The following is a 21,917-nucleotide window of genomic DNA, read 5'->3' as shown; positions in this document are numbered from 1 at the left end:
TGCAAATGGGAAACTGGATAATTTAGTCAATTCTTTTCTCTTCTCTCTACTTCCACCTCCACAGTTTTACATTATTTTTAAGTCCTTTTGTCCACACTTACAGTTTGTCCTGTCTGAGACATAATCTCACAAACCCCACCTAGATATATTGCTTCCAGCGATCATTTTATTTCTAAATAATATGGAAATGGTCATTCTTCCTGGACCATAGAAGGGGATTATAACCAAGAGAAACTTGCTGTTCTTGGCTTTTTTCCCACTTCTGAATACATCATATATGACCGTGTTCTTCAAGCTTCTACCGCACTCAATCATCCATAGCCTTGAATTGCTGCAAACACATCTCCGTCAGAGTCAGCGCAGTGGTCTTGGAGTCGATGTTACCACAAACTAATCCCTGTGGGTACTTTCTGACGTCCCTTTTGGGTTGTACAAGTAATGAATCATCTTTGAAACTTCTGGGATCTGCTTTCTTCTCCTCCAAGGCTCCTTGCAGACTTTTTTGTTCCGTTTGCCAAGAACTCCGATAACTTAGGAAATTCAGCAATGCGCCCATTCACTCCAAGGAAAAGGTTTTCCTATCTATTTCCCTATGAAGTAGTGTTTTTCTTCCTTCTCCCTTCTCTTGGCATGTATTTCTGCAATCCAGAAAACACCTATACAGAGGGATGATTGGAAACCATGAAGTGCCTCGGGTGAGTTACGACACATTTTCAGTCCTCCATTTGTTCTGCAAAGTTACACAGAGTTGGACTAGATAAGTGGCATAGCACAATAGTTAAAAGCCCAACCAGAGTTAGCCTTGATTTAAATCCCTGTCTGATATCTGATCTTGACATAAAGATCCTGACCTTTCTAAATTTACATCTCTTGACTTGTAAAATGGGAAAAATAACAGTTGCAAGGATTCAATAAGAAACTGCCTGTCAAATGCTCAGCACAGTGTCTTGCCCATTGAACATACTCTCTAAGTGTTAACTATTCTTATTCTGATTCATGGGTTCAGCAAGTATTTATTAAGGATGCTCCCCTTGCCTCTACCCAGCCACTAAATATAAAGGGGTGAGTAAGACTATCATAGTCCCTGCTTGCTGGATAATTCCAGTTCCTTTAGTTGGTTAATGACACGGACAAGCCAAAATGTTCCTCTACGTCTGATCAGTTCTACCTCCCTCACATCTCTCGTGTCCCTCTCTCCCTCTCCGTGTCCCACTGTTGCTGCCCATTTGGGGAAGGCAAGGGGAAGGGGAGGTCATTGGTATATTTATTAGGCACTTATTATGGCCCAGGGCTCATGGGAAATATTTTCAGAAAAATAAATGCAGCGTGCTGTGACTGAGGGTAGGAGTGCAACCAGAGGCATGCTTGCCCACTCGTGTCGGTGTATGAATGAACCTCTTCAGAGGGTGAGCAGCAGGCCAGTGTTTCCACAGTAAACTTATCCTGCGGCAGCGCTGCATTGCTCAACTGCATAAGCTATGACATGTGTGACAGTAGCGTTCTAGTTCCCTGAGAACAGGAAAATAAGAAGGAAATATTTTTACAGTACTACAGAACTCCAGTCTTGATTCAGCAGGAGATCTATAGACATAGGAATACCAAGAGTAATACTACTTATATTTCTAAAGTAATAGTGAAGTAGTCTTACCTTTGTGAAACATAGTTGATGTTACCAAAAATCCCATGTGATGGACAGATCATGTATTATTATCTCCATCTTACAGGTGAAAAACTAGCCCTGAGAAGCAAAAGAAATTTTGCAGAGGCACACTTGTAGAATGTATGAGTGAGAAACTTTCTCCACCAGATTATACCCTCACTGACAGCAGGGTCTATGATCTTTCAGAGCAATACTTTGAAGAGTTTAGCATTAAAATCTGGGGTTTAGCTCATCCCAGTTGAAAGTTTCAAATCCTGACCCTGCCCCTCACTTGCTGGGTGACTGGAAAAATCGCATGAACTCCCAGAGACGGATTCCTCATCTACTGAATAGGGATTAAAATCACTACCTGGCAGCACTCTTGTGAGGATTAAATGGGATCATATACATAAACAGCTTAGTCCAGCGTGTGTAGGAAGTGCTCATTAAACAGTTGTCATAATTGGTTTCTTTTCCTCACTTCCCTCCTCCTCTTCTTTCTTGTTCTCCTTCCCTCTTCTCTTCCTTCTAGCTATTGTTACTGTTGTTTTTGTCATTATATTACTACTGTTAATGCCATATAGCAACCTTGTTGAATAGGTACAGGGTTTGAAATTCTAGTTCCAGCTCTACCACTTCTTAGCCTTCTTGATTTTGCTGAACTAGGAGTCAGAGGATATATATTTCTGGGCTGAGTCTAATCACAATATCATCTTGCAACGGCAGGGATGCTATACTAGACTGAGACAAATAGCCCATTTTTTTCTCATTCATTAATTACTTTTGAATGCAACCAGCCAGCCTCTAATTCATATATCTCTAAATCTGTATCAGGTGAATAGGACTCCCTTTTAGTCATAATTAACACGAGGAGCTTGCTGTCCGGTTGGTTGATTTAGTTGGGAATCTTGCCTATAAGTCACATCCTCCCTCCTATTCAAACAAGAAATCATGGTCATCTTTTATCCAAACCACTGTTTCATTTCCAGTATTATAGGCCAAAGCAAGCAGACTCTCCAACATCAAATAGTCTCATGAACTCAAATGGTTTTCCTCCCTTGGAGGCATATAGCAGTAACACCTCAGGACCATGGAATTGGATCATGGGGTAACTATGGCAGCCAGGAGATGTCTGTGATGCCTGGGTGTTTTCCCAAGCAGCCCATTACCATCTTCTGCCAGCTGCCATATTATAGCAGAAAGGATGAGAACTTGGGATGTGGGTGAATCTGTATTAGAATCTTATCTGTTTGATGGACAGAGAGTTTTCCTTACGTTTTGGTTTCTTCACCTTTAAAACGGGTTGGCAATACCTGAGTTGTTAGTTCTGAGAGTTAGAAATGCTTTATACAGAGTGTCTGACATGATATTTGCCACATGGCACTTGCTCAAAAAAAATCATACTTTATATTATCGTAAGCTAAATAATTTGTTTTTCAGAGTGGTACAAAGTTGGCACTTTTCTTCCAACCAGGTGTGGATAGTTCCAGCACCAGAATGTGAGTTGTGGGCTACCACTCTCTGCCAGACTCTAAGACTCAACATCAACTTCACTTCTCAGATCCTTGATGCAGCGTCTCTGCTTTCTCCTGCCCTGGAGAGCCCACTCTGTTGTTGATAGCATCAGAGGGTCTGCAGGGGTTCCCATCCGAGCAGATTGTCTGGCGTTGGCCTCTTTACCTCTCATTACCCAATTAACCATCTTGCAAAGTGTGAAGGGACACATTCCCACTCTCTGTTCATAGTATATGTGTTACCCAAGTATTATTGCATTTAGCAGCATACCTTGTGTATTGGGGTTCTCCAGAGAAACAGAACCAAGAGATTAAATAAATACATAAATAAATTTATTCATTTGTTCATTTACTTATTTATGATGAAAAATTGGCTCACAAGATTATAGAGGCTGAGAATTTCAAAAATGTGTCATCTGCAAGTGGGAGGCCCAGAAACACCAGTGGTGTAATTCAGCCCAGGTTCAAAGGGGTGAGAACAAAGGAAGCCAGTGGTGTAAATCCCAGTCTGAGGGCAGGAGAAAATGAGATGAGATATTTCAGCTCAAGTGTGTTACAGAAAAGGTGGCAAATTTCTCCTTCTTCGGTCTTCTGTTTTATTCAAGCCTTCAGTAGATTGGATGATTCCTGCTCACAGTAGGGAGGGTCATTTACTGGGTCCACTGATTCCAGTGCTAATCTCACCTGGAAACACCCCCGGAAATAATATTTACTCCAGGTACATGACCCAGTCAAATCGACACATAAAATGAACTATCACACCCTGTTCTTTAACCAGTATTTCCAAACACCACTAGAGTAGCTGGGGCAATCCATCTTCAAGGGCGAGCTCTTACGCTATTCCCTATGTCACACCTCCCCTTTGCTCCTCCACAATCCTCAGGTCTTGTTGATTTATCAGTAAAGATCTATCAGTCTCCTTTTCTTTTCTGATCTGCCTTCCTCGCCCTTTTAGTCATGATGTTGAGGTAGGCAGACACATTGGTAATGGTTGGAACCCCCAAAGATGAAAGTAGCTCAAGTCATTATTCCTCATTCCTTACCTCTCAAGGCTCTTCAGATCACATGCAAATCAGTGGATGCTGGTGGACACATCAAGGGAACAGAATGTGTCACCCAGACTCACTGGTCAGCTCAGAATTTGGGTTCTGAAACAGTCAGGACCACTGCTATATGAACTTTTAAGGTCACAGAGTTTCTGAGTGCAGAAGAGGACTTCCAGGACTCCTGTCTTCTGACCCCTTGACCAATGACACGTCACAGTCTTAATTAGAGGCTGAATTGCAGCAGCAATAAGTACTGAGTTATAAAGATTTTACTATGTGCTAGATGCTGTGGCCAGTACTTCAGAAGCTTTAGCTCATGAAGTAAGCTCTATGAAGTATGCGTGATTAAAATCCCCTCTTAGATGATAAAATGTCCAAGGAGGTTAAGAAACGTGCTTCAAATCACCCACCTAAGATGAAGAAGAATTATGGGTTGGTCTCTTGCCAAACTCAAAGAAATCTCTATACTGACTCTGAATATAAAGAATTTAGTATAGTGTTTGACACACAATAAGCTTTTGGTAAATGATTACTAGCTCATGTAAGGCTAGTTATACCTGAGAACCCCTTGAGGAAAAGTGGCCTGTCTTTTTCTGCGTTTTCCCCTCATCATTGTCTCACATATGTCACAAGGTCCACTGCAAATACCTCCCCAGCTGATTTGATTTTGATGCTCTCCAGCTCTGAGATGGACACAAAGTACAAATTTAGTGTTACCTTTGGGTATTAAGCAGTCAATTCTGGAGTGGAGAGCAGCCATGATGTATTTTTAATATGTTAATGAATAAAAAACAAGAGAAAAGCTTTGCTCAGGTTTGCTAAATCCAACCCCATTAGGTTTCATGGCATTCAGAGTTCAGGAGCAATAAATGAGGATATAAAATTAAAAATAAAATAAAAATAAATAAAACAAGAATTAATGATTGAATATTTCCATAGCTTGAGACAGTTAATTTAGTGAACTTCACCAGCCATGACGTAAGCCTTGCTCAAGAAGATTGAATAAATATGTTAGTACATTGTATTCCACATTGCTTTGCTGAGTTTGCACACAAGGTCATAAATGAAAATAAGATCAAAAGTGACAACTAGGCAATCTAAGTAAAGTTCAATGGGTTTGTTTGCCCTGTCAGCGAACCTTCTTTCATAGGAGTTATCGAGTCTTTCCTTAGCTCTGAATGCTACAAGCCTTATTCTTGGCCTTTGCTATATATGCCAAATTTAATTAACATGAGTAAGTGAATCAGCTTAGAGAGAGGGTCAACTTGGCAGATATTAGATTAGCTGGACACTACATCTTCCATCTTCCATGAATTATTTATACTGTTTGATCCCAGTTTTGAAAGAGAAAAATCTGAACATCTTTTTTTTAAAACTTTTATTAGGATAATCCAATAACTTAATTCTCAACAAAGCAACTATTTCTGGGTGTTTTCAAATGGCACTTCTCTTTTGTGTTGGAAAGAAACTTCTGTGTAGGATGATCAAATGAAGCAAATATGTACTCAGATTTAGACCAGAGTAATCAGAACCATCCCTAGTGTAACACTGAGTCATCACCATTGGGGAACAACAAAATGAGCATAAGCTTTGGAATCATCATAGACCTAGGATTTAATCCTGGCCTTGCCCCTAACTCACTGTGTGATCTTGAGACTCTTGCATCAGAGTCTTAGTTTCTGTTTTGGTCAAATAGGATAAATGGTAATCACCTTGCAACTGCTGTGAGAATTAGATGAGATAATGCCCACATTGTAGGTGCTCAATAAATGTTACTAGTCATTATGACCAGTTTTGCTGTGACTGTTCACTGCCCCCCAGACCCTCATGTCTACAAAGGGTGATGCTATCTTCTGTACTGCATGCTGGGAAAAATTAATGGAGGCGAGTCAGAGCCAGACCCACAGGAATATATGCATTAAATATAGTCATCTTGGCATACAGATCCCTGTCTGATCTGCTTCTCTTTCCACTCTCTTTTCTCTCCACATCACATACTTCCTTGGAAGCAGTCCATTCCAACAAACTTAGAGATCTCACAATTCCCCAAGTTTTCTCTGCCTGCCATACCCTTCATTGTGCCTAGAACCCGCTTTTCTCCTCAATTTCCTGAACAACTTTCCTTTGCCTTTCAAGACTCCTTTTAAGAATCATCTGTTCCCGAAAATTTCTGACATTTCACTTATTTTTCTGGAATGAATTGGGAGCCACTCCTCCACACTTTTCCTCTGCCCTCCCATACTGCAGCATATACCTCTACAGTATCTTCATCAATGGCTGCCATCATTATTGACTTACTTATCTACGGCAAGAGCAAACTGTCAGCTCCCAAGGACAGAAAGCATGTCTTTTTATTTCGGTGTTCTTAGCACCCAATATCAGGCCTGACACCATTAGGAACAAAATAAGTGTTGAATGACTGACAGAATAGATGAATCTTCCTGAAATACCACTTTTTATTATCCCTCATATACAAATGTGACCTCTAAGGATAGATACATAGAATAAAAATTATTTTAAAATGTACAGCTCTCTAAAAATTTCATGACTGAGTCTATTTATTTATCTACAATGATTTTACTCACCCCTTCATGGTATAAACAAAATGAATTAATTTCTTTTTAAAATTAAAACAAATGAAAGCAATGAATTTTCTGAGACAATTTTCTATTGCTTAAAAGAAAAAGTGTCTAAGCATACATATTAATTTATTCAATTTTTCATTCGCTCAGTCCACAGAATTATGGGTAATTAGTACTGTACCTGGAATTGGGCTAGGTGATGAAGAATAGTGCTATCCAAGAGAAAGAAATGCAATCCTTTTGTTCCCCAGTCCTATAATCTCAGGGGGTCAGGTAAGAAAAATTAATTACCAAATATAGCTATATCTAAATTGGTGCAGCCACTGTGGAAAACAGTATGGAGGTTCCTTAAAAAACTAAAAATAGATTTACCATATGGACCAGCAATCCCACTCCTAGGCATATATCCACAAAAGACGAAAACTCTAATTTGAAAAGATACATGCACCCCGACGTTCATAGCAGCACTATTTACAATAGTCAAGACATGGAAACAACCTAAGTGTCCATCAACAGATTATTGGTTTAGAAAGATGTGATATATATATACATATATATATATATATATATATATATATATATACACACACACATGCACACACAGTGGAATATTACTCAGCCATAAAAAAGAATGGAGTATTGCCATTTACAGCAACATGGATGAATCTAGGGGTTATCATACTAAGTGAAGTAAGTCAAAGACAAATATTATATGATATCACTTATACAAGGAATCTAAAATATAATACAAATGAACTTATTTACAAAACAGAAACAGATTCACAGACATAGAAAACAAACTTACTGTTACCAAAGGGGAATTAGGCGGAAAGGATAAATTAGGAGTTTGGGATTAACAGATACATACTACTATATATAAAATAGATAAACAACAAGGACCTACTATATAGCACAAGAAACTATATTTGGCATCTTGTAACAACCTATAATGGAAAAGAATCTGAAAAATTATATATATATATATGTATAACTGAATCACTTTGTACATCTGAAACTAACACAACATTGTAAATTAACTGTACTTCAATTAGAAAAAAAAACAAATACAACTATCATGTAAAAATCAAACTGAGGTAAATACATTGAGGGAAAATAGGAGATTCTGAACTAAAGTACTGTGCTGCTCAAAGAGGGTCATGAGACTTCCCTGGAGTATTAACAGTTCATAGAAGTGTTGAATATTGAGAGAGATCCAGGCAGGTGAATGGGGGAGGGGTGGCAATGAGAGCTGGCAACAGTTACTGCTGTACAGCAGGAAGCAGCCTTAGAGAGATCAAGGTGGCTTTCCAAACACTACCGCTACTGAAATCCAAATCCAAAGGAAACAAAACCAATTCGTTTCTTTCAAAATGGCTTCCTGATTTCCATTAGTTTCCCTGCCTGCTTTTCATTAGATGAACTCCCTATATTCTAGCAGATGTAATCAAATTAATTTGGAGACCTGGGCACCTATAGAAAACTCTGCATTTAGTAAGGTCTGATCAAATAGAGAAAGTGCCTTTCTGCTACACTATACTATACTTTGTCCTGTTTATGCTAAATAGGACAAGAGGAATTCCTATAATGTAACCAAGAAATCTGGTGTGTTGTCTTCTGTTTGGTTAATCTGTGAAGCCACTCACATGTGTATGTTGGGCGGTATTCAGAGAAAGCAGTAACCAGGGAGCTGGCTGTACATTCAGCAGAGAGGAGGTTGCTGAAAGAGCCAAGTAATGAAAAGAGCATTGGATTTCTAGTTACACCAAAAGTCTAGCCTCTGTTTCAACAGTGGTCAGGAAACAACTTCTCCTCCTTGATCCTCTATGTCCTCCAAAAAGATGGAGTTTGATGACATGCTTTCTCTGATTCCCTTCTCATTCTAAATGACTCGGGCTATCCCTCAACCCTGGCAGGAAGTAGGGCTGGCTCTTCACAGGGAGAACTGCATTCAGTCATCTTAGGCACTTATTAGACCAACTGCAGCCTCTGAAAAAATACAGCAAATTAGAATTCCTCAGCATTGAATTTACACTTACAGTAGGTTCTTTGGGGCTGCTCTTCCTAATGGGGAACAAATCACATTCTAGGTACTTGGTCGGAAATTATGCTTTAAAGAGACGAATTGCTGTGACATTTGATAGGGTGGTATTGCTTAAAATATTCTAGGGCTAATCTGTGGCTAATGAACAGGACTCCTGCAAGTGTGATATAAACAGTATGGAATAAATCAGTGTTCCCTCTGCGTTAATTGAGTGTCAAGTTTGCATTAGTTTTATGGTAGCAACACTACTCTATTGGAGCATATGGAACTTGGACTCCTCCAAAACCCTCAATGGGGAGATCTCACTGTAGGACTTGACAGATGACCCTACTCCATGCTTCCTTGTTATATCTGGCCCATGTGTTTGAGGGTGTTGAAATCTTAGTGTTTCTAATTATTTCATCCAATGTCTAATGACATCTTCTAGCATTCTGCCATATACACATAAAGCATGTCCAGTTTTGTTCATGTTTCCAAACCAGCAATGCATATCCTTTACCTATGGCATGCATATGAGTTAACCTCTGATAGACAGCCCCCTGTAAATTTACCTAAGTTAGCTAAGGCCAGTTTCTGCTGGCTGCCACCCAAAGAAACCAGTCTTACAGTTCTACTGCATTGATTCTCCCTAGCTCTTCCCAGTTTGACATCTTAATTCCCTGCCTCTGGAATTCACCAACATGCTTGTCCCTTAATACAGAATTGAATTGAGTTGGTTTTTGACCAGGGTGGGCTGGCTTCCAGTTAATACACAGTAGCTATGAAACGTTGCTAACTCAGATCATCAAAACATTTGGGGGCCTGGAGAAGATCTCTTTTAGGATTTGTGAACAAAAGGATGATTGCAAGAAGAAAATTCTGCAATAGAAAAACTGCTGGTTTCAAATATCCTCTGTGTGCCCACTAGCAAGTTACTCATGCTCAATAAGCCTCAGTTTCTTCAGTTAAAAAGAAATTCATTATATTGATGCTAAGCATTGATGAAGGATTAGAGTAAATGCTTCTCTTTTCAACCATTTCTCCTTTCTTCTATTCTCTTCTCCCATCTCTTTTCCATATTCCTTTTTGCTTACTCAGGCTTCTCTTTATATGCTTGTCTTGTCCTTTTGTTTTTATGTTATTGTTTTCATTCTCTCTCTTCATTATTTTTACTAAGAACAATATCTTCCACCTCTTTCATGGTTATGATGGGTTGTCTCTTCCTGCCCAGCATGATTCCCCCCAACCATTTTTTTTCTTGTTAAAAGCACTGTGTATAGATTGGAGGATTACCTTATGCCGTATTATTATGGAGAGACTTTCAATTCAATTGCCCTGACTTCTTCCAGAAAAATGGTGAGTTAGGGCCCCAAGTAGGCAGGTTAAATACTTTCTTCCTTTTTTAATTTTTATTTTTAACATCTTTATTGGAGTATAATTGCTTTACAATGGCGTGTTAGTTTCTGCTGTATAACAAAGTGAATCAGCTATACATATACATATATCCCCATATCCCCTCCCTCTTGCCTCTCCCTCCCACCCTCCCTATCCCACCCCTCTAGGTGGTCATAAAGCACCAAGCTGATCTCCCTGTGCTATGCGGCTGCTTCCCACTAGCTTAAATGGAATGGCATAAGCACGGATCCCCCACTGTAGATTCATCTCATCAATGCACCCTGAAGAGACCATCCATTAGATCCTTCCCACTAGATTCCTGGACTGATCCTGGTGCCTTCCCCTTTTGATTCTGCAATTTGATTTTGTTTTTGTTAATTTCAGCAAGCCACCCCATCTTCTCAACAAATCTCCCTTTTTGCTTAAGTTGACTAGAGTATGTTTATGTAGCTCACTTCTGAAAAGTCCTTAATGATTCACCCCTTTCTTTTTCCCTAGAAGAGTCTCTCCTACCTCAACTGCAGCTGCTCAGCCCACATATGTAATAGAAAATACACATGCAGAGGCATGCTTCACGGAACAAAAGTGGATGTCAAACTGTGTTTGAAAACCCTCAGTTAGGGATCCAACACAGCTTGCATGCCTCTCTTCCAGTCCACGAAAGTGGGCTCTGGTGGCTAGAGTAATAGAGACAGAATATTTCAGTATCATCCAAAGACCGAGGGAGAATCTGGCCAATGTTAAGTGCTCTTCTCAGATGTTAGACAGCAGAGGTGGGGGTGTGGAAGTCCCCTGGCTCACAGGATGTGGAAGTCTCTTCCTTGACTTTCCTATTATCCAAATTCATTTATCACAGAGGTACATTCGATCATGTTTAGGGTCCCTTGAGCTGCCTTCTCCCAGAGGTATTACTTACCACTTTCACCTTCTACTGAAGCTCGATTCCGTGAACACTGTTCTTTCACTTCGTATGTACACATACACACACACACACACTCTCACACTCCTAAAATAAATTTTTCTTCTCACCCAAGAAAAATCCTAAAGATTCTGGGATAATGGAAATCCTCACTGAAATTTGAACCCATGTAGATCCACCCACGTCTCCCTTTGGGCATAAGCATGGACTCCATTGAACTTTGGCTTCTGCTTGCAAGCATGGCTATCTCAGCACGAGGCAGCACATATTTCAGTTACCCTTATTTTTAATTTCATTGAGTTATATTATATACCTATATACTTCTTTTGATCTGTAGAGGAGAATTTAAAAGGATTGTAAACCTAAAGAACAGATTGGGTTGGGAAACTTTCCTCTACAAAATCAAGAGCTCTTTTAGTCTCTGTTGGTTTCCCCCCCCCACCCCCAATTTAAGAGGAATAACATTTTCCAGTGCAAAAGACTGAAACAGTACATTTTTTTTTGGTGACAAGCACGTGAAGAACTTATGCTAGCCTATTGCACGTAAGCAATAATGTAACTGCTCTCTAGCCTCATTTCCCAAAATGGTCTAGAAAAATGAAAGATACATATATCGTGGTGATGGCATTATCATCACATCAGGATCTTATTTATCTGAGTGGACTGTTAATAGCTTCATGCTTAGGACTCAAGTCAAGGAAATTTGCCTAGAAAAGACCCAGGGCTTTAAATATTCCCTCTGAAATGTGGGCTGCTGAAGCAGATTGCAATAGTCATTTGTCTGCTTATTAGTTTAGAGCATTTGTTGCACTGTAATTGCAGGGGGAAAAAGCTTGCAATCCACGTGGCTCATTCCACCAGTCATTGGAGGGTATATTTCTCTCCAGGGAACAAATCACTGTTCTTTTTTTCCTCCTGGAGAAGCTTACAGTGCGATGGGCTATAACCCCTAATAGATACGATACATCTTCTCTGAAGAACTTACAAAAGAAATCAATGGTTTGTTTTATACCCACTGTCTCCCCAAATTCCCTCATACATTTGCTTCCCCTGGCTTGGGTAACTTAAGAGCAATCACGCTTCATAATAAAATGTTGGCTCATAAACATGGACTTGGGCTAGAAACTTTGGTGGGGCTCATTTATTTATAGCATTAATTGTGATCCTAGCACAAAATAGGCTGAAAGAACATCCAAAAAAAAGAAGTAAAAAGAAACAATCAAATTGATAAAGCACACATCCACACAGCATTGCTCTGTAAAAGGTATAATGGAATCACTGAATCTGATCCCAAGGAATGTAGCATAGACAAATGAGATTTAGTCTCGGTATAATGAACTTTGTAACAATCAAAACTACCCAGTGATGGAAAGGGATGCTTTATAGTATTCTGAGTAAGTTCTTTCTCAAAAGAAAAAGCATAGCAGAAGACAAATACTCCTGAACTTGAAGGCAGAAGGAACCAATCTATTACATTTAGTAGCCAGGTGGATTTGAACAAATTTCTTAGCCTCTTTGTCCCTGTTTTCTGTTCTACAAAATGAAGATAATACCTAACAACAGGATTTTAAAGATTGAATAAACTTGTGTGTGTTAAATGGCTAATATAATGCCTCAAACATGTTTGATATTCAGTAAAGGTTAATTTCATGTTTTTCATCAAGACCAAAGGCTTAAGTATTGCTCAGGATGTGGCCAACTGATGCTTCACATCCATTTCCACCATCTCCTGGTGTATCACCTGTAGTGCTGAGCACAGAAGGTTAGAAACCACCTTTTCCAGAAGCTCTTGGAGCTCAGGATCAGGATGTAAGTTATGTCCCACTTATTCAGTGCACGCATGCAACTTTTGGGAGGCAAAATCACAGCCAAGGGCATCTTCCTGCAGCTTTGGAAAATTTCCCTCTGACAAGCAAAGTTGTGAAGGAATCAGTGCCCATTTCCTAGCTTCACAGTATTGGGAAGCAGTTGTGGTGGGGAAGGATTCTGAGCTCCAGTGTCCACATGCTGGTATCTGCTTCCTGATTCTGGCTTCCTGGTCATTGAATCAGAGCATGGCAATTTGTTCTTGAACTCAGTTGCAGTGGCTCCTATTGCACCTTCTTCCTCTTTAGAGGAATATCTATCCTAGCAGGTTGGTTCTTCACTGTTCAACATGTTCCTCAGATTCCTCCAAAAAATTTACAAGCAATTATTTTTTTTCAAATCTCTTTCTTCTTTTTTTCTGTTTTTGTTTTTGTTTTTTTCACACACACACACTGTATTTTATTTTTACAAGCGATAAATAAACTGACACCAAGCATTGTAAACGGATGACCACAACAAAAGCAACAACGATTGCAATTACCAAACACGAAACACACTCATACTATGTCATAATATTGACATTCAGTCCAGTAATTGTCCACTGTAACAGCTCCTTTACTTTGCAGTGAAAATTGCAAATATCTTTCTTCTTGAAAATACTTATGGTGGTTTATATTCACTGCCCCAAACTCTGATAAAGGTATATAACAGGTGCCCTAATAGTGCACAGTTCCAAGAAGAATAACATCATCTACAGTTAAAAATTAAGGAGAATTTTCCAATAAAAATTAACAAAAATTAAAAAATAAAATTTGGATTAGAAATTCAAAAAAAAGGAGAATTTAAGAATAAGACATAGTCTTGTAAAGACTTGCAAATTTCATATCTTATCGTGAAGAGAATACATTGAATTAATTGCAAGCTTGTAATTATTTGGCTTTATAGAGAAGCTTAGTCTTACCAAAGTAAACTTACAAAGCATGTTTTAAGATGGTTATTTACTTTACAAAAATAATTTCTTTTAAAAAATATTCACATGATAAATAAGATTTGAGGAGTAGTCAAAGAAAATAGAGAAATTTATCTTGGAGCAAAGAATTAAAGAGAGACATAATAGTGTCCATTGTATGGAGAAAAAAGTTGTGTAACTTCTGAATAGAGAACCACAACTACTGGGTGGGGATTACAAAGAGATTGATTTGTTTCAATATGAGAAATTTTTTTCTAATATTCTACAATGAAAAGGCTGCCTTCAAAGGGGATAAACAGATTTAGATAAGGAACAAAGAGCTGTTTCCCAAGGATAAATTACAAAAGTTCCTTAAGAAAGGAGCTAACAGGCTTTGTGACCACCTAGAGGGGTGGGATAGGGAGGGTGGGAGGGAGAGGCAAGAGGGAGGAGATATGGGGATATATGTATATGTATAGCTGATTCACTTTGTTATAAAGCAGAAACTAACATACCATTGTAAAGCAATTATACTCCAATGAAGATGTTAAAAAAATAAATTAAAAATTAAAAATTAAAAAAAATTTAAAAGAAAGGAGCTAAATTAGGGGAAACTTGTGGTCTCTTCTAAATTTTGATATCCTGTGATTCTATGATCATTTATATTGTGACTTCAGAGTTTTACATTTAAAACTGATGTGTGAAAATGATTTAAGCTCAATGTTTCAGAAATATAACAATTACATAAATTGAGGCATAGATTAGATTGACATTAGTGCAATTAACACACATTGTTTTTGTAATATACCTTTAAGTGTATGTATATATATGTGTGTGTGTGTGTGTGTGTATATATATATACACACACACACACACATACATACATACATATAGATATAGACAGGTATACACCCACAATGAACACAAATGTGATATGCCAGTTTATTAGTCATTTATCTGATCAGTAATTTATCTATTCATTTCTCTTTTCATCATTTAAGATGAGTGGCTGGAAGACCTGATATACATATAGTTTCTTTTGTTCATTATCTACTGAAATAAAGGAACAGAGCAAATTGGGCAAATGGGTCACACCAGTGATATATTCCGCCTAGATTTAAGTTAGAAGGCCTATCAAAAGGTGATTCTAAATTAGTTTCTTCTTCTGAATTCCAAAGTTTTTCTTAATCCTATTACCCTCTAACTTAATGCTTATATACTTCACTGGTGTGTTAGAAACAAAACAAGAAAATCACAATGTATTTTGACCATAGGAAGAAAGTGTGTGGCCTCCAACTTTTTTCAATTACTCTTTTTCTTAACGAGGTAACCCTGGAATTAATACTATCTTAGCAGTTCACTTTATGTATAAAGAAAGTATTTAAAAATATAGTTTTCAATTGGATAAATTCTAACTTTCTGACTTGCAAGTAGATCATTCAAGAAACAGTTATTTTGTCTGGATGTGCTATCTCTATCCAGTACAGGGAGTGGTAAGTACCAATCACTTTTTGGTGGCATAAATCATATTTAGAAACTTCCTTGAGTTCTGAGAGTCTCTGAGAAACTTCGGATCTTTTATTCCCTGTAACTACATTTCATCGTATTTGCTTTGGGGTTTATCTGTTAATAGAGTCTCTTGATCTGCTTAACTGCCTCTTCAGGAAAAGCATTTCAATAATACTGTGTAATGATATAGTTTTAAAATTTAGAATGATGTAAAAGGAAATTTTAATCTTCTACTAAGTTTGGCCTCAAAATGTTCTGGTCATAATAGTAATGTTTTCAAATTTATCATTCCTATGAAGGCTTCACATTTCACAATGCTTAACTTTGCAGCCAAGGAGTATTAATCAACCTTGTTAATAACTAGAAGATACATTCCAATCTTTACATTTTGTTCATAACTCTTGCCCATGACTGGATAGGTTAACATTTCCAAGCTGAGAGTGCCAAATGATTATGTGACTTTCCTAAAATCATATACCAAGCTTTTGTTTAAAAATATCTTATGTTTCACATGCATAATATAGTTTGAAGATCTCTTGGTTTATGAGAAGTTGATTGTATAAGTCAGTTTTGCTGCTTAACAGCAAATCTCAGCTTAAAACACAAGCAGTTTGTTTGTTTGTTTTTAAAATCAGATTACTTGTTAGTAACTGTTCCAACTCTGCTTGCCTATGCTGCATGTGTCTTCTCCCTTTGGGGTTGTGATTGAGGGAACAGCCCACATCTGGTACATGCCATGCTAGCAGCAGAAGGCATAAAGTTAAACAAAGCTACACAGTCATATTTAAAACTTGAATGTGGCATGTACAGAATCCACTAATATTCTAACTGCCAAAGCAAATCAGATAAGCTCAGTATCAGTGGGGCAAGCAGTGCCTTCCTTCCACAAGGGAAGCGGAGCGAATATCTATAAATGTTAATCCAGTATGTAGACCAAATGATAATTCTGGTTACCTGCATGTGTAAATGCCCCATATAATCTTATAAATCTTCTGAGATCTATTATCTAGCTCCACTAATTGTATCTGAGCAAAAATCTCCTTTCTGCCAGGCATGTATCTCATCAGGTAGTCCTGGTCATGCTCACATGGCAGTATAGAATATGGAAAGAAGATAAGTTTTCAAAAGTCTGACCAGAGACGTGAGTTGAAGCCCCAGCTTGACACGAATCTAACTGTTTGCGTTTAAGTTAATTCACTTCCTTAGACTTTGGCTTCCTAGTGTGTAAAATTGTGCTAATACTAATAAATGCCTATCACAAAAGCTGCAGTGCAGTTTCCTGAGGTGCAGCATAGGCGAATAAGCACATGTGTAACCTGCAAAGCACTCTACAGATGCAGCTACTGATAAGAGAGTTTTGATAAGGGGTAAGAATAAGGAAATAAGAGAGTCATGACTAGACCTTGGTGATATGAATGGAGTTCGGAAAAGGATGTGGACGAGGAAGGAAAACACAGTGCAGAATAGGAGAATGGAAGTTACAAATACATGCTGATAATGAATCACATCCACTTCTTTGACTCTATGCACAGTAGAAATAGAAAATGAATGCTATCACACTTCAGTTATTAAAAGCTCACAAGAGATTCCTTGGCTTTCTCTTCCTTTTCACCTAGAAAATACAAATGACATGGAAGACAGGAGATAATCCTGTGTATATTGTGGGTTCATCACATAATAGCTGCAAGCTTCACTTTTCTTATCTGCTAAATGGGGATAATCAAATGTGTCTAATGGATTTTTCTGAGATAATTTTCATGAAAGTGCTTTAAAGACCATGAATATTACATACAGGAAATGATTCAGTCATCTGTAAAGCAAGAGACTTGGGGGGGTCATTAAGAGCCTTTCCACTCAGAAGTTTTATGACTCTGGTATTATTATTGGCTTAGACCTGGAAAGGATGTTAGAGACCAAATAGTTCACGCCCTTTATTTCACAGGAGAGCAAAATATTCTTAGTTCCATGATCTCAGTCCTCTTCTTTTATTGAGGTATAATTGACATAATATTACATTAGTTTTATATATGCAACATAATGATTTGATATTTGTATATGTTGTGAAATGATTGCCACAATAAATCTAGTTTACATCCTCCATCACCATACATAGTTACAAAAAAAAGTGGGGTTTTTTGGTGGTTGCCAGAGATAAGGGTTAAGGGGTGGGCAAAATGGGTGAAGGAGGTCAAAAGGTACAATCTTCTGGTTATAAAATAAGTGAGTCATAGGGATTTAATGTACAGCATGATGACTGTAGTTAATAACTCTGTATTGTGTACTTGGAAGGTGTTGCAAGAATGGATGATCTCCGTTCTTAAAATGTAGAGCAAGTATATTTATAATTCTTGCGCCAAGTTTTTTGTTTTAGTTTTAGTTTTTGTGTCAGTATATATGAAAAATATTTTTGTTGTAATGTTGAGATTGCTTGCTTTATTCTGAGTTACTACTGTAACTTACTAGAGTTCCCTTTAATCTTCAATTTAAATCAGTGAATGTACATGAACTCCTGCTATGTACTGTGCTACAGACCAATACTTCTCAAGCCAACTGCATATTGGAATCACCTAAGGAACTCCAAAATACTGATTCCTGGGCTTTTCCCTAGATATTCTGATTTATTGGGTCTCAGGCATAGTTTTTGTTTATCTATATGTTGTTTTATGCTCTCCTGGTGATTCTATTGTAAAGCCAGGTATGGGAACAATTTCTCTAGAGCCATCAAATTGAATAAGGCAAGATTTCTATGTTTAAGAAACTCAAAAAAAAAAATGTTTTGTCAGACAGATGTGGAAAAATGACTTGCTGATGCTCTATAACAGAATTATGTTCAAGACGGACCTGATCTGGGAGCTCAGAGAACCTCATAAAGAAAGTAGAGCTTGAACTCATCTCAAACAAGAGTAAGGATTTCCTACCTGCTCAATCAAAAGAAGAGCCTTTGGGAAAGGGAAAAAATGGTCAAAGACACAACAGTTGAAGTCATCAAATGTATTTGAAGAATATCAGTAATAAGATGTTCACACGTAGAGTCTGAGGTGGGGAGTACGGCGGAGAGGAAGTTGAAGGAAGAGGCAAGAATCAAATCAGGAAGGGGTTAACTCCAGTTTGGATTTTATCCACTGAAAATAAACTGAAAGAATTTCTAGGCAACTGAATCATTTCTTCTTAGATGCCTCCCCCAACAAAGCCCACCCATCTCTCCTTGAAACTTCATTTTACTTTCTCTTGATCTGCTTTGGATTTCACTAATCTGGTTTTTTATATTCATGCTCATCATACAAAAATCCTGGAGGAACTCTGAAAGAATACCTCATTTGAAAAATGCACTATCCCCCAAATATTCTGTTTATGCAAATATACTGGTCTTGAATCTCATGGACCTTACCCTATTTCCATGATTCTAAGATGTAACTGATTATAAGAAACCACTTTGATTTAATAAAAACTATTTGTTGATAAAAAAAGAAGGAAATGACCACTGTTGCCACATTAAATATATTCCTCATTTGTAAGAGGCAGCCTAATTGTCAGTTACGTAAAAATTGGGGAAAATTGTACATGTTTGAATCAGATAAAGGGAACAGATATTGTTTCTTAAGGGCTCATAATGTGCTCTAATAATAAAAGCAAAGAAAATTCTGATCATTTACTGTAGCAACTCATGGGTTTGTTTTCTTTTTCTTTTTTTTTCTAAGTTTGTGTTTATGTTCCCTCCAAAAAAGACCTGAAAGTCACAAATGGTGTCCAGAGGAAAGAGATAAAAGTGACACATTCTTTTGGATAAAATGTTCTTATCTAAACCTATGATCAATGAGTCAACTAAAAAACCTAATGTTTATTGACTGCTTCCAACATGTAAGGCAGTGTGCAAATTATTAAAAGATGAGGAAAAGTCATTCTTACATTGACTCATTCATTCATACCACTTACTCTGAGGACTTACTATGCACCTGGCACCATGCTAGCGTCTGGGAGTACAAAGATAAACAGAGTATCATCCTTATCTTGAAGTGCTGATAGCAACATGGTTAAATAGAAATACACTGCAAGTCATATATGTTATTCTAAATTTTCTAAATCTTTTTAGAAACTAAAAGAAACAGGCAAAATTAATTTTTATAATGTATTATATTTAACTTAATGTCCAAAAGTATGATCATTTCCCCATGCCATCAATATAAAAATATTAATGAGGTAGTTTGCATTTTTTCCCTTAGTCTGTGAAATCCAGTTATATTTTATATTTAGAGAATAAATTCAGAAGTTAAATTATTGATAAAGCGAATGTCTTCTTACCAAAATAGTAAAGTTGTATTTAATGGAAAAATTTTTATAGTGCTTTAATTTTTAAATGTAAGTCAATCAAGAAATTCTAATAAAATTAAAATTCAGTTCTTCAGACATACAAGCCATATTGCATGCAACTAGTGGCATGCAACTTGTTCAGAACCTGCTAGAGACTAACTAAAAGAGGAAGAGTGATTGCAGTAATGTGATAAGACAGAAGGCATGTAAGGAGCACAGATGAAGGTGAACTTAATGTTCCTTGGTGAGCTTGAAGAGTCTCTTCAAGCTGTAGGAAAAGCAAGCATACAAGAATGGAGAAAGGGATTCATGGAGAAGACACAAATGTAAGAAAGAAAAATGGTAGATGGAGAGTTTCCACTCTCTAGATTTACCATCAAAGTGGCAAGACTAAGAGACAATGAGTTAAATGTTGAACAGTTAAATGTTGAACCTTGTATACTTACATATACAATGCAAGTATGAGCTTGAGAGAGCATCAAAGGTATTGCAGAACACCTACATGCATACCGCAGTTCTGCAACTTACTCTCTGCCTAAAGCTGACAGCATCTAGGCATTTCCTCATCCATAAAAATGGGAATCATAGTATCTGCCATAAAGGACTATTGTGAGCAATAAATAACATGCATTAAAATGCCCAAAGCATGTTTGTGAAATCAGAACGCAAATGGGAAAGACCATGAATGACTAAGTACCACACTCGATGTACAGGCAATCTTTTCCCTTGAGACTTAGAGGTGCGGTAAGACTTCAGGCTGCAGTGGTAAAGGGAACTCCTTAGCAGAGTCACGGGCATCTGAGCGTCATGTTACAGGTGGGATCCACAAACTGGGGGAAGAGACTGCATTCCAGGTGTTGCTCTCATAGTAACTGAGTAGTAACCGTGGGGGAGCCTGGAGAGCAAACGAGATTAGTGCAAATCCCTGCCAAAGAAGGAGACATGGGGGAGAAAGTAAAGGATAAGTAAGAGCCAAGTACAGAAGTTTAACTTTGAGAAAGACCAAAAAATATGAGGAAAGAGAAAGAAAAAAAATGAGAAGGAATGCCCTAGTACAATTTTTACTGTGGCCTCTAGACCCCAAGTAAATTGCCCTGTTCTGCCTTTCTGGTTTCTATTGATGCCAACACCTCCTCACTCACATGTTGCTGGTTATCCTTGGATGATGCGTGTATTCACTTCTGCCTCAAAGACATACACTTGCCCTTCCCTTTGACTGCCGTGCTTTTACCCTTGCTTTTCCTGCCTGTAGTTCCTTCTCATCTTGGAGGTCTCAACTCAAACGTCTCCACGTCTGATCTGCCCGTCTAGACCACTCGCAACCACACACCGAATTACTCCTACCACCTTAACTTCTGCTGCCGGCAGAGACCTGATCCCCACATGGATACATTCTCTTATTGTCACTCATCTGTCACTGCCCCCCTTCTAGAATGTAAGCTCCATGAAGGCAGTGCTTTCATGTCTTTGCTTATGACCATATCCCTAGGACCTAGCAGGTGCTCAAGGAATATTTGTTGAATGAATGACTAAATAAATAATACACTATCCATAACATATAACTTTTCACAAACACTGACACATTCATAACTCAAGCAGCTAGAAGCCAATAAAATGAATGTCAAAAATGCTATGCCTGTTATACTGATTACTGGGACCCTCTATTTACTCCTTTCGAAATTCCTTCTCTCCCCTCATGATCAGGTTTTTTGCCCCTCCCTTCCTTTGGGATTAAAGCCTAAAGTTATTTTTTGGTGTCATACTCACCCTGTGGCTCCAGGCTATTTTGGATACAGAGCCTCAAATATTCTAGTTCTGGAATCTGGAGAACTAACTGGTGACTCATAGAGAGGGAGAGGGAGAGAGAGAGAGAGAGAGAGAGAGAGAGAGAGAGGCCACATGAGAATGGGAGGGAGAAAATAGCAACCTAGAATATACAAGAAAATGTAATGAATAACTGTTAACATCTGCAAGGAAATAAAGCTTCATGAAAACATAGGTTCAGGTGTTGAAGGGAATAAATCCTAAATAAAGCAAAGAATGCAGATGTTGCTTGAAAATCTTGGAAGAGGGGCTATGTAGGTCAGGGAAAAAACTTGCAAGAAATTTGTAAACACTTCTTAAAAGTGAAGTAGATGTTTCAAAAGGACATGGAACTTCTTTAGCTCTGCTCTCATTCTGACAAAGTTTCTCCTTTTTGATCAATCATGGTTTTTCCTAGGTTTTCATT

At 38.0% G+C, this 21,917-nt stretch overlaps 1 long non-coding RNA gene across 2 annotated transcripts in view; it reads left to right on the top strand.

The window, feature by feature from the left end:
- The window catches only part of LOC309647108, a 111,768-nt gene extending 93,612 nt beyond the window's left edge, over positions 1 to 18,156 (top strand). The window contains exon 7 of one of the 2 annotated variants that reach the window (XR_014255795.1): positions 10,695 to 18,156. This is a non-coding gene — a long non-coding RNA (uncharacterized lncRNA). The remainder of the gene's footprint in view (positions 1 to 10,694) is intronic. The other variant, XR_014255796.1, reaches the window with a different exon arrangement.
- Positions 18,157 to 21,917: the final 3,761 nt, after the last annotated feature.

The sequence above is a fragment of the Balaenoptera physalus genome, assembly GCF_965194825.1.
Source record: "Balaenoptera physalus genome assembly, chromosome: 17".
In the NCBI taxonomy this organism is placed as follows: domain Eukaryota; kingdom Metazoa; phylum Chordata; class Mammalia; order Artiodactyla; family Balaenopteridae; genus Balaenoptera; species Balaenoptera physalus.
Note: the sequence above shows the minus strand (reverse complement) of the source record. Positions and strands in the feature narration are given on the sequence as shown.